The sequence below is a fragment of the Lissotriton vulgaris genome, chromosome 3_1, assembly GCF_964263255.1.
Source record: "Lissotriton vulgaris chromosome 3_1, aLisVul1.2, whole genome shotgun sequence".
NCBI classification, from domain to species: Eukaryota; Metazoa; Chordata; class Amphibia; order Caudata; family Salamandridae; genus Lissotriton; species Lissotriton vulgaris.
Window position 1 is genome coordinate 794,729,619 of NC_141689.1, and position 11,089 is coordinate 794,740,707.

Genomic DNA, 11,089 nt, shown 5'->3' on the forward strand with positions numbered 1-11,089 from the left:
AAGCACTCATCAGCATAGCCAGGGTCGGACTGGGACAAAAATAGGTCCGGGCACCAGAATAAAGTTGGCCCCCTTTAGCGAAGCAGATAGCTAAAAAAGTGGCTCACAATTGCAAATAAGGACAATTTTGAACTTGTAAAAAGCTTCAAGCTGTAGAGGTATTTTGCAATGTATGGGAAATTGGATGCATTTGTGTTTGCTGTAGGCAATATTTGTGGTAATATCAGGGGGGGGGGGGACTGTAAAAACAGGCCCACCAGACCATAAAACAGGCCCACAAACCTCTAAAACAATGATTATCAATGCAATAAGTCTCGCAATTGTTAGATTTTAAGCTACTGGCATTGAAAATGATAATGCCTTTTAAGTATGTGTTTTTCAAAGCAACACATATATAAAAGGCAGTGTAATTTCTAATGCCAATAGCTCAAACTCTCGAAAAATGCAAGACTACTTTAATAATGGCAGCGCTCCTTTCTTTAGACGCTGCTAGCTGTATTCAGTTTACGGTGAGCAGCGCCTAAAGGGGTGCAGCCAACATTAAAGTGAAAGCGCATATGGGGCCCTTTTACACGAAGTGTAAACATGAATTAATAAATAGGGCTTTTGAAGCAAGGCCGCTAAAGTGAAAGCAGTTGCGCCGCGAATTAAATAAATAAGCACGGCAGTTAAAGTGAAAGTGGCGAGCAGTCTAAATTAAATAAATAAGTGCACTGCTAAAGTGAAAGCAGACCACACCGTAAATTAATTGAATAAGAGCGGCCTCTATAGTTAAAGTAGAACGTGTTGGAAGTTTAAAAATACATGACTAATAACAATATAAAATGTGATGGCATGTTGTGACGTCATGGGTTGAATAGAGAAGATTAAAAAAGTAGATAGTGCTCAGCGACTAGATAAAGCAGACTGTGTAACAACACAAGTAAAAAGTACAGTCGAATTTTGAAAGGACTGTAACAGGTGCCAATTGAAAAGATGGGCGGGAAATGGATAGAGATCCTATGCCATACCTCAAAACAGCATGCCTTTTAGAGCAGCACATGCACAGTCCAGGCTTGACCTAAAAACGGCTCCCGCCAGTCCAAAACTGTCCCCTGCCCTTCTGGACCACCGGGAACGCCTGGTGCCTGCAATGGCACTGCAATGGCGCTGCGTCTGACATGCCTCTGCCTCTTTGAACTACTGGACATGGACTTTGAGGGAGATGAACAGAAGCTTCTGAACATCTACCTGGAGGGGAGTGCAGGGGAAGGCGAGGGGTTATACAACGCAGATGCCGGAGAGTTTAAATCCATGCCAGATTTCTAGGAAAACTGCTTAATATGTAAATTAGTTCTATTTCAATTTATTGTTTGTAAATGTATCTTTTGTTGATTTTCTGATAAATCTGGAACGCTAGCAGCATCTCTTGAATTGGCCAACAATGCCCGCTCTTTCGTGCTTGCCCTGCCAGTCGCTTACAGGCCCGGATTGGCCATAGCGGGCACCGGGCAATCCCCCGGTGCGCCGCACGGGTTGGGGTCGGTTTTGGGCCCCTGGGGACCGTTTTTGGTACAGGGCCGTTTTTGCAGCATAGCTGCAAAACCGGTCCTGTACCAAAATCGGCCGAAACCGGCCCCGGCAAAGAGCTCGGCGGGAGGGGGGGCCGGCCGAGCACTTTGCCAGGGCCGGTTGTGGTACCCAGTCCGGCCCTGGTCGCTTACTTACAAGGTTGGCATCAAATAGCTTTGCAGATGCAACATATCACACAGTGACAGAGCTGACATTCACAGCTTGGTCCTTGCTAAGCAGTCACTTTGCATGCCCAAGAGCATTATTATGTACTCGCATACAGTCAAGTGGTACGCAGTCCAGAGCACTGTTGTGTGAGCAGCCATCACGTTTGGTCAGTAAAATAACACAACCTGAATTAAAGAAAGTAGTGTTTGTTAATAGTTACATCCTGGGGAGCCGTTTGATAGTCTTGTTTGTACACATGCAGCAACTGTGTAGGAAGGGCCTCCTATTTGCCTTTATATCAGGCTAAGATTACTCACTAATCGCCCCTGCATGTTCTTTGGTTTTACTTTGCCACTTACAAATGTTGGGAGGGAGTACACACCACAGCACCCACAGACCCGCGAGAACTAGGCTCTGTCCTAAACTGTGATAAAGAAGCATCCCTCGGCTCAGCGTCACCTCATTTGTTAGCACTAAGTGTCTCGATATCTTGTAGTATAATTTGAATTTTTTTCATGGAGATGTTTGTGCCCCTCTCACTGGTGCTGCTGTTGGAGAACTGCTCGCAGCAAAACAATACACAAAGGGTTGTAGCAAAGGCACACAGCAGCATCTAAGCCTTATTCACAAACCAGCAATGTGCAGGTAAGCACCGAGAGGTACTCAGGCGCTTAAAGTGTAATCCTCATGACAGTGAGGAGTCTTGCAAAGTAGCTGTGAGCAGCAGTTACAGAGAACGTGAGTGTAGGAAGATAGAGATTACCAAGCTCACTGTGTGTGGTTTCCAAATTGATCTCGGTTGTGTGCAGTCATCATAACCAGCCAATACGCAGTGACAGAGCATTTGTGTGCAAGCAATGTCAGAGCTGTAGTATGTTCGCAGTGACAGTGCATTCATGTGTCGACAATCACAAACTAATCACAAGCAAGGAGGAGAAGCAGCAGAGTGCATTCAGCCACGGAGCTAGCAGTCAATCCGCAGTCAGTCAAAACAAAGTCACTAACGGAGCACTCGCATGACCTCAGTCAAACGGTAGCCTGTCACTCCCACAAAAGTCATGGGTATTTCATCGCAGATCAGTCGGTTAGAAAGCAAAGTCAGTAACAGGAAGAAGTCAATTGAAGGCAGAGAAAGAGAAGGCGACCAGAATGGTCCCAAACCCCACTCTTCATCAGCCTTTACCAGGAAGTATCTCTTATCGCCCGGCGCGCTGCAGAGCCCTGTGTAAGTTGGCGACCTTTGTGTGCGCTCAATAATAACTGCAGCCCTTGGACATACCTGCCTTAATGGGAAGGGTGGGAACTACGAGTGCACCGGCTGCTATCTCACCTCCGGATCGGAATTTTAAAAAGCGCTGTAATGTGAACATCACTATCCATGGCATACCGTTTTCTTCTAACTTAATATTTTGTTTTTCTTTATATTTAAGTTGCGACGCGCCATCGTTGACGGCGTCATAGCGCTTTAAAAATAAAAAAACTTTCAGCCTTGCTACTGTACAACATGGAATAAGAAAACAAGCTGTCGCCATTGCGCGAATGAAAAAAAAGTGCTTACCGACTAAATTGAAGGAGATAGTCTAAGGTCGCAAGTAAAAGATCCAGTCCTGATGGGCAGTCACAAAAGGAGACAGGGCAGTAACAAGGAGGGACTAAGAAGCCTCATTTTCAATCAGTAGCCAGCATTTACCATGGACGATGACGTCAGCCTATGAAAAAGATGGGAGTGGCTTCCACTCCACTTCTGAAACATACCCTACTACAATATGCCTCGCAGAGCGAGCAGCACATGTGCGCTGCAACGCTAGGCAAGACCTATAAACGGGCCACGCACTGATCTGTGCACCCAGCCTATAGGGCACTGCCTGATTGTCCTATAGGCCAACCGTACCCTGTGCACAGCTGAAATTCTGCCTGTCTACTTCCATCCATCTCTGCATCCCTACCTCCCAGGAAACCATGGAAAGAGAGTCAGGGACAAAGAACATTAAAATGCAATTCCAGTGACTGAGACGGTGTGCCAGGGGAAAAAAAGGGACAGGGACCAACAGGTACAATGGATACAATGGATACACAGACTCACAGAGAGCGGCACTTGCCTGGGAAATACCAGACAAGTGGCACAGCAACAATGGATTCAAGAATACCAGAAGCAGAGCCTATCTTTGTCAGCGCCAAGGAGACATGGTACCAAGAAGCCACGCCCACATATGACCTAAAGCCACTTAGGCTATTTGAAAGGGCCCAGGATTCATCATACATACAAGGCAACACTTCGATTGCTCGGAAAGGATATGTGGGTGGCTGAATGACCCAACTACACCGTCTCCACTCTCCCAGTAGAGCACACCACTGGGAAAACCCATCACACTTAAATGTACCTTGTCCTTTGTTCCTGGTGGCTCTCCCACTCCAGTATTGACATGGTGAGGCAGAGTTGATGGTAGGTCCAGGGAAAGCTCCAGAGTTGAGAAACTCATTGTCTATGAATGCCCGTGTTCAAGCCCACTGAGATCCCGACCATGGTTAGCGTTGACTCTGAACCCCAGAGGAGGAATCTGATCCCTTGAGCGTCTGACGGGAAAACCAGAAATCAAGAAACTGAGGCCCAATAGCAGCATAATGAGCGTTTCCCTCGACTTCAAGGGCTCTGTGTAAGAGGACAGCATACGGTACCCGACCCGGCAAGTAAAGCAATAAACATGACATCATATCATCAGTATTCATAGAAAGTCAACTCCTTCTTAGCAATTGTAAATCATTTAATTTAATTCTGTCGTTTGTGATGCTTTAATGAGTGGCTGCCACCAAACCTTTAAAGTCATTAACTACTTCAAAGACAAAAAGGAAAGAGACATCTGTCAGATTAAATGAACTACCCTAAATAACTGCTGGATGTAGTAACCTGTAAATGCCATGTCGTCTTGCTCTTGCACCTCTGAAGCAAGGTGAGTTTTTTTTAATGTTGCCTATTCAGTAGACACTTTGTATTACTGTTGATGCTTTCTCATGGCTGTCTGCTCTCACTCGCATGAAAACACCCCAACACCAGTTTATTCTGAAGTGAAATTGTACAGACAAGTGACCCACTGTAGCAGCATCTGTCTTAGGGTATAAAGGTGTGCTCTGGATCGCCTCAGAGAGCTCAACCCCACTACTGCAGATGCTGGGGGATTTCCTTGATCCTACAATCTGTGCCAAAAAGTAATATACTTTGTGTAAAGTAACCCTGTTTGTGTGGTTCATACACAAAATTTCTGTTTTATGAGCGTTTAAATTCCAGATGATTTGCATCTTATCCACATTCATTGTGTTCAGTAATTGATTCAACTGTCAAAAGATATTGTGCTTTAACTGAGTCCCAGGTGAACCACGTTTTTAGTACATATAGGTGTACCCAGGTTCCCGCTGGCAGATGGGCTGATACTGTACGTTGTAAAAATCTTCCTAAAAATCACTCTGACCTCTTTCATAAACCTGTTCCCTAAATTCTGATATGTCCTTTCCACCTGTGCACCTCTCTTCCTTCTTCCCTCAAATTGCTAAACCACTCACCCTATCCTCAGGCACCAGGTTTTTTGCACATTCCTTTTCATGCATTCATTCATCTCTGGACGATACCCCAAGTGCATCAAATCTGCAATTAACCTGCATGAAAAACAATCACTGGTTGCCCCCAAAACACTCCTAGTCCCCTTTCGGCTCTAAGGCTCGAGATCCATGAGTGTTAAATACGTTAACTCGAAAATGTTCATCTTTCAAACCTGAAAATCTTAATACAATAGCAACATTTCTCACCTCAACTCGCCACAATCTCCTCTCATTCACCATCATTCTTAATCTTTCTGTTGCGTTCAATGGAGACAGGCATCTCCACCCTCTCTGCGCTTTGCCTCCCAAGGCGTTACAGACAAGGCACTGGAGAGGTTGGCCTGTCAGATCCCTAAAAGCTAGTTCTCAGTTTCACGGCACTCCTCGCCCTCACTCTAAAAGTTGGATCAGCCCAAAATTCAAAGCCTGGTACCTCTCCCGTTCTTCAAGCCTTTTCAACAATCTCATTTTACTCCGGATTCCATCCATACACTGATGCACTCACCCCCTTTTTATGGACTCGCGAACCAGACAGCACAAGCTGTCTGATGATTGCAAAGCTTACAGTAGGCTTAGAGGCCACTTACTGCTTTCCATTGGTTGGCTTCATGGTCGCCCCCATTACCCATGTCCCGGCTCACCGGACACAGGTAATGGAATAAAGCACAACTTTCTTTTGGGTGAAACGCTACCCGAGTGTGTGTGCTTTCCAGCTTTCCCCCTCATGTACTTCTCTTTTCGCCTCACCCAAACTTTGTGTTGCTCACTCTCGCCCATGTGCTTCTCCCCTGCCTCTCCATGATGTGTTAACCCTGGTATGTGAATCCCCCACTCTACACATTTCTCTCTCACCAGTGTTGCATACTTCTCCCCTGCCCTCTATGTTGCTTTCACCCCCTTCCATGTTGCTTCTCCCATCCGCAATATCTTGTTGACTCCCCCGATTCGTGTCCTCCATATTGCTTGTCCCACCTGTGCCCTGATTCTGCCACCTCACCTGAGCGCCCTCCGTGTTGAGTGCCTCACTCCCCCACCGTCCATGTTGCTTGCCCCATATGTTTAAATGAACAAATACATTTTGGCGTTAATTTTTTTATACTGATTTAGCTAATATTGGTGAAAAAAGAAGAAAAAAAACAGCTGCCTCATTTTGTTGGCATGTGTGGTCAATGAACCTACAAAATGATGCAGCTTGCCTTGTCATAGGCGATTTTTCTCCTCTTTCCCAATGCAGCACAACATAGCTAACATTAGCAAAGCCAATAGATATCAATGTCGCTAATTTTTGGGTTTGCCAATTCTTATTTCTCTTCCTTCTCTTATACTCCTTCTCCAAAGCAAACTCTCCATTGACAGCCAAACAACACTAGAGGCCTTATTATGATGGCGGTCAGACCGCCATGTAAAGGCAGAGGGAAAGGGACATCGTAATCCCCCTCGGTGGTGCCTAGGCAGGCACTGCCCCCATTGTAGGGATTATGGTTGGACCAAGGCCCCGGCGGGCTCCTTGAGCCTGTCGGAGGCGTTGGTCGGTCCCTCCGACTGCTGCGCTCCAACTGACCGCATCATATTGCGGCAGTTGGAACGCTACACATGGGACACACCTTGCCCATCAGAAGAGTTGACACAGGTCTACTTTACACGGCGTCAAACAGTGGCGTCTGGGGGAGAGGGGGGGGGGGGTTAAGAGATTGGCAAATGGGGCCGGTGCCACAGCAAGATTTGTCATGCAGCCCCCCCCACCCCCCGTGCCACATGAGCCCAGCTGCTGAATGTGCCAGGAGGCAACACAGACAAAACAGACACTGCACCTTGCCACACACATCAATTTGACCAACCACTTATTGTAAAGCAGGGACGTTTAAAATATCCCTCATATTATATTATAATATATATATATACACACACACACACACACACACACACACACATAAAAAGTCAGATTTAAACATATACTATGTATATATATCCTTTGTAGGTGTCCCCACCAGTTCTATCGGTGGCCTAATGTGCTCCACCTAAAAGTCACCAATCACTTCTAGAGACGCCACTGACAGTGTGGCACATCATGCCTCACAAAGGCTGCAGTAGAGCCCCAGTTTACAATATGTGGCATACCATGCCTACAGTAACATAGGAGGGGCCTGTAATGAAAGCAAGGAAATTACTCCCACCCACACCATCCTGGTTTTGTAGTAAAGAAAAGAAACCCAGCCACTAATTTAGGTGAAGTGAGTCCCTTTGACCCAGTACCACTGAACATGCTATTTTATTGACAGTTATGCCCCTAGATCAGGACCAATGGAATTATGAGAATCTACGGCTTTGTTCGCATAATTATGAAATTGCCACCTTTGCCAAATAATCTTGGTCCAGACAGTATAACTATGTTTACAAATTACAAAACAAAGAAGCAAACTACCAAAATATCTGCCGTATCATGCCGCACAATTTGTTTTTTCTCGCAACACAATTTAGTCATCCATGCCGAATAATTGGGAGCTCCACTGCAGCTTAAATTCAGTGCCCCTGTTAGATGCAAGGCAGAGGCCGCTGCACATTCATTGTACATGGCACATCATGCCTGGCAGAGGCCGATGTGCAGGTTCAATTCACGACATCTGGCACCCCACACGGCCCTCTGCATGTGTGCAAGCAAACCCTGGCAATACCGTGAGAGCTTGCATGTCTCCACGCAGCTGCGCCCTCCACCCTCTCCTGGTGTGTTTTTACCCGCCTCCAGTGTTTTAACAGATGGGCTCGTAAGGAGCTGTGCGCTGCACGGCGCTGGAGCGAAAGCTCGTAAAGTTCATGGGCAGTTCTCGGCAGGGTCTGCCCCAGACAGCGGGCTCAGACGCACCACCACCTCTGGGCAATAACCGAGCCCCTCCCCCCACCCGAGGGGAAGTTCAAGACTGGGCTTCCCAAATGACATTCCAGTGCCCCACCTCCAACAGAGCACACGGGCACAGCGGCCAGGGAGGCACTGCACCAGGGACCCCACAGCACCGGTGGTACAGGCGCGCGGCCAGGGAGGCACTGCACCAGGGACCCCACAGCACCAGAGGCACAGGCACAGCGGCCAGGGAGGCACTGCACAAGGGACCACACAGCACCGGAGGCACAGCGGCCAGGGAGGCACTGCACCAGGGACCACACAGCACCAGAGGCACAGCAGCCAGGGAAGCACTGCACCAGGGACCCCACAGCACCGGAGGCACAGGCGCGCGGCCACTCACTGGGCACTGCACCAGGGACCCCACAGCACCGGAGGCACAGACGCCAGAGAGGCACTGCACCAGGAACCCACAGCACCGCAGGCACAGCGGCCAGGGAGGCACTGCACCAGGAACACCACAGCACCACAGGCACAGTGGCCAGGGAGGCACTGCACCAGGGACCCCACAGCACCGGTGGTACAGGCACAGTGGCCAGGGAGGCACTGCACCAAGGACCCCACAGCAACGGAGGAACAGGCTCAGCGGCCAGGGAAGCACTGCACCAGGGACCACACAGCACCGGAGGCACAGCGGCCAGGGAGGCACTGCACCAGGGACCACACAACACCAGAGGCACAGCAGCCAGGGAGGCACTGCACCAGGGACCCCACAGCACCGGAGGCACAGCGGCCAGGGAGGCACTGCACCAGGGACCACACAACACCAGAGGCACAGACGCCAGGGAGGCACTGCACCAGGGACCCCACAGCACCGGAGGCACAGGCGCGCGGCCACTCACTGGGCACTGCACCAGGGACCCCACAGCACCGGAGGCACAGGCGCCAGAGAGGCACTGCACCAGGAACCCACAGCACCACAGGCACAGCGGCCAGGGAGGTACTGCACCAGGAACCCCACAGCACCACAGGCACAGTGGCCAGGGAGGCACTGCACCAGGAACCCCACAGCACCGGAGGCACAGGCGCGCTGCCACTCACTGGGCACTGCACCAGGGACCCCACAGCACCGGAGGCACAGCGGCCAGGCAGGCACAGCACCAGGGACCTCACAGCACTGCAGGCACATGCGCGCCGCCACTCACTGGGCACTGCACCAGGAACCCCACAGCACCTGAGGCACAGGCACAGCGGCCAAGCAGGCACAGCACCAGAGGCACAGGCACAGTGGCCAGGGAGGCACAGCACCAGGGACCCCACAGCACCGGAGGCACAGGTGCGGCCACTCACTGGGCACTGCACCAGGAACCACACAGCACCAGAAGCACAGGCACAGCGTCCAGGAAGGCACTGCACCAGGGCCCACACAGCACCAGAGGCACAGGCGCGAGGCCGCTCACTGGGCACTGCACCAGGGACCCCACAGCACCGGAGGCACAGGCACAGCGGCCAGGGAGGCACTGCACCAGGGACCCCACAGCACCAGAGGCACAGGCACAGCGGCCAGGGAGGCACTGCACCAGAGACCCCACAGCACTGGAGGCACAGGCGCGCAGCCACTCACTGGGCACTGCACCAGGGACCCCACAGCACTAGAGGTACAGGCTCGCCACCACTCACTGGGCACTGCACCAGAAACCCCACAGCACCAGAGGCACAGGCACAGCGGCCAGGTAGGCACAGCACCAGGGACCCCACAGCACCAGAGGCACAGGCACAGCGGCCAGGCAGGCACAGCACCAGGGATCCCACAGCACCAGGGCACAGGCACGGCGGCCAGGGAGGCACTGCACCAGGGACCACACAGCACCAGAGGCACAGGCGCGGCCACTCACTGGGCACTGCACCAGGGACCCCACAGCACCAGAGGCACAGGCACAGCGGCCTGGGAGGCACTGCACCAGAGACCCCACAGCACCCGAGGCAGACGCGCCCAGCCACTCACTGCTCACTACAGCCCGGCCCTGCGTGCACACAGACTGGAAGTTGCTCAGTAACAGGTGTAAACTAAGCGTGTACTTCTCACAGCTGTGGGTTTTAGGGATGTCTCTGGCAGCCCTACGCTTATAGTGGGAACCACACTAGTGCAAATATTAACAGCAAACGTCCGGAACTGAGTGAACACTCGGGGCTTGAGCTTGACTAGGCGACATGTACTGTATTGAAATTGCATTTTAAAGCGCTTACTACCCCTGACGAAATATGTGTGGCACATGGACACACAGGTCACACACCACGAGAGGGACGCACCGACCGCAATGCTGAACAAGATCGTACCTGTTTCTTGTAAAATAAAAAGTCCAGTTTCTCAACTCTCCGTCCCCAGAGCACGAGTTAAAGCACTGACTGACTACAGAGTGATTCCAAACCAATGGCCCCTTTGCTGCGAGCTTCTATCACACTCACCCTGTCCGATCCCTTCAGGCTGTCAGAATATCGCCTTGCCCCAACTTTTTCCTTTCCGACTGCCGGTGCGGGGCGCAGTCCTGGGACCCACGTCCTGCTGCAGTGGCTGCAGTGCCTGTCCTCCTGCTGATGCATGCAGCGGGTGCAGGGCGCGCGGGATCCACAGCAGCTCCGCCGAGCCTGCACGGCCGCCTCTCCTCCTGCACGGCTCCCTCGGCTGCACCGTCAGCTCTGCTGAGCCGCCGCTGTCTGCCAGAGTCATTGACCTGCCTTTGCTCCTCCTGCAGACAGAAGCCGCTGGGGGCGGGGCGGGGCGCGAGGGCCAGACTGGCAGCCCTGGGAGCAAACCCGAAGCTGCCGCGAAGGAGCAGCGAGACGGGGGCGGGGCACGAGCCTACAGCACAGACCATGGATACATTAACAGGAGAGAAGGAGGGAGGGGATATTCACGCCAAGGGGTCAAGTTGGGCTCCAAAA

At 51.2% G+C, this 11,089-nt stretch overlaps 1 protein-coding gene across 2 annotated transcripts in view; it reads right to left on the reverse strand.

The window, feature by feature from the left end:
• The window catches only part of MARCHF3 (membrane associated ring-CH-type finger 3), a 313,528-nt gene extending 302,653 nt beyond the window's left edge, over positions 1-10,875 (reverse strand). The window contains exon 1 of one of the 2 annotated variants that reach the window (XM_086961109.1): positions 10,613-10,875. The gene's annotated coding sequence lies outside the window, so the exon portion shown is untranslated. The remainder of the gene's footprint in view (positions 1-10,612) is intronic. The other variant, XM_086961111.1, reaches the window with a different exon arrangement.
• Positions 10,876-11,089: the final 214 nt, after the last annotated feature.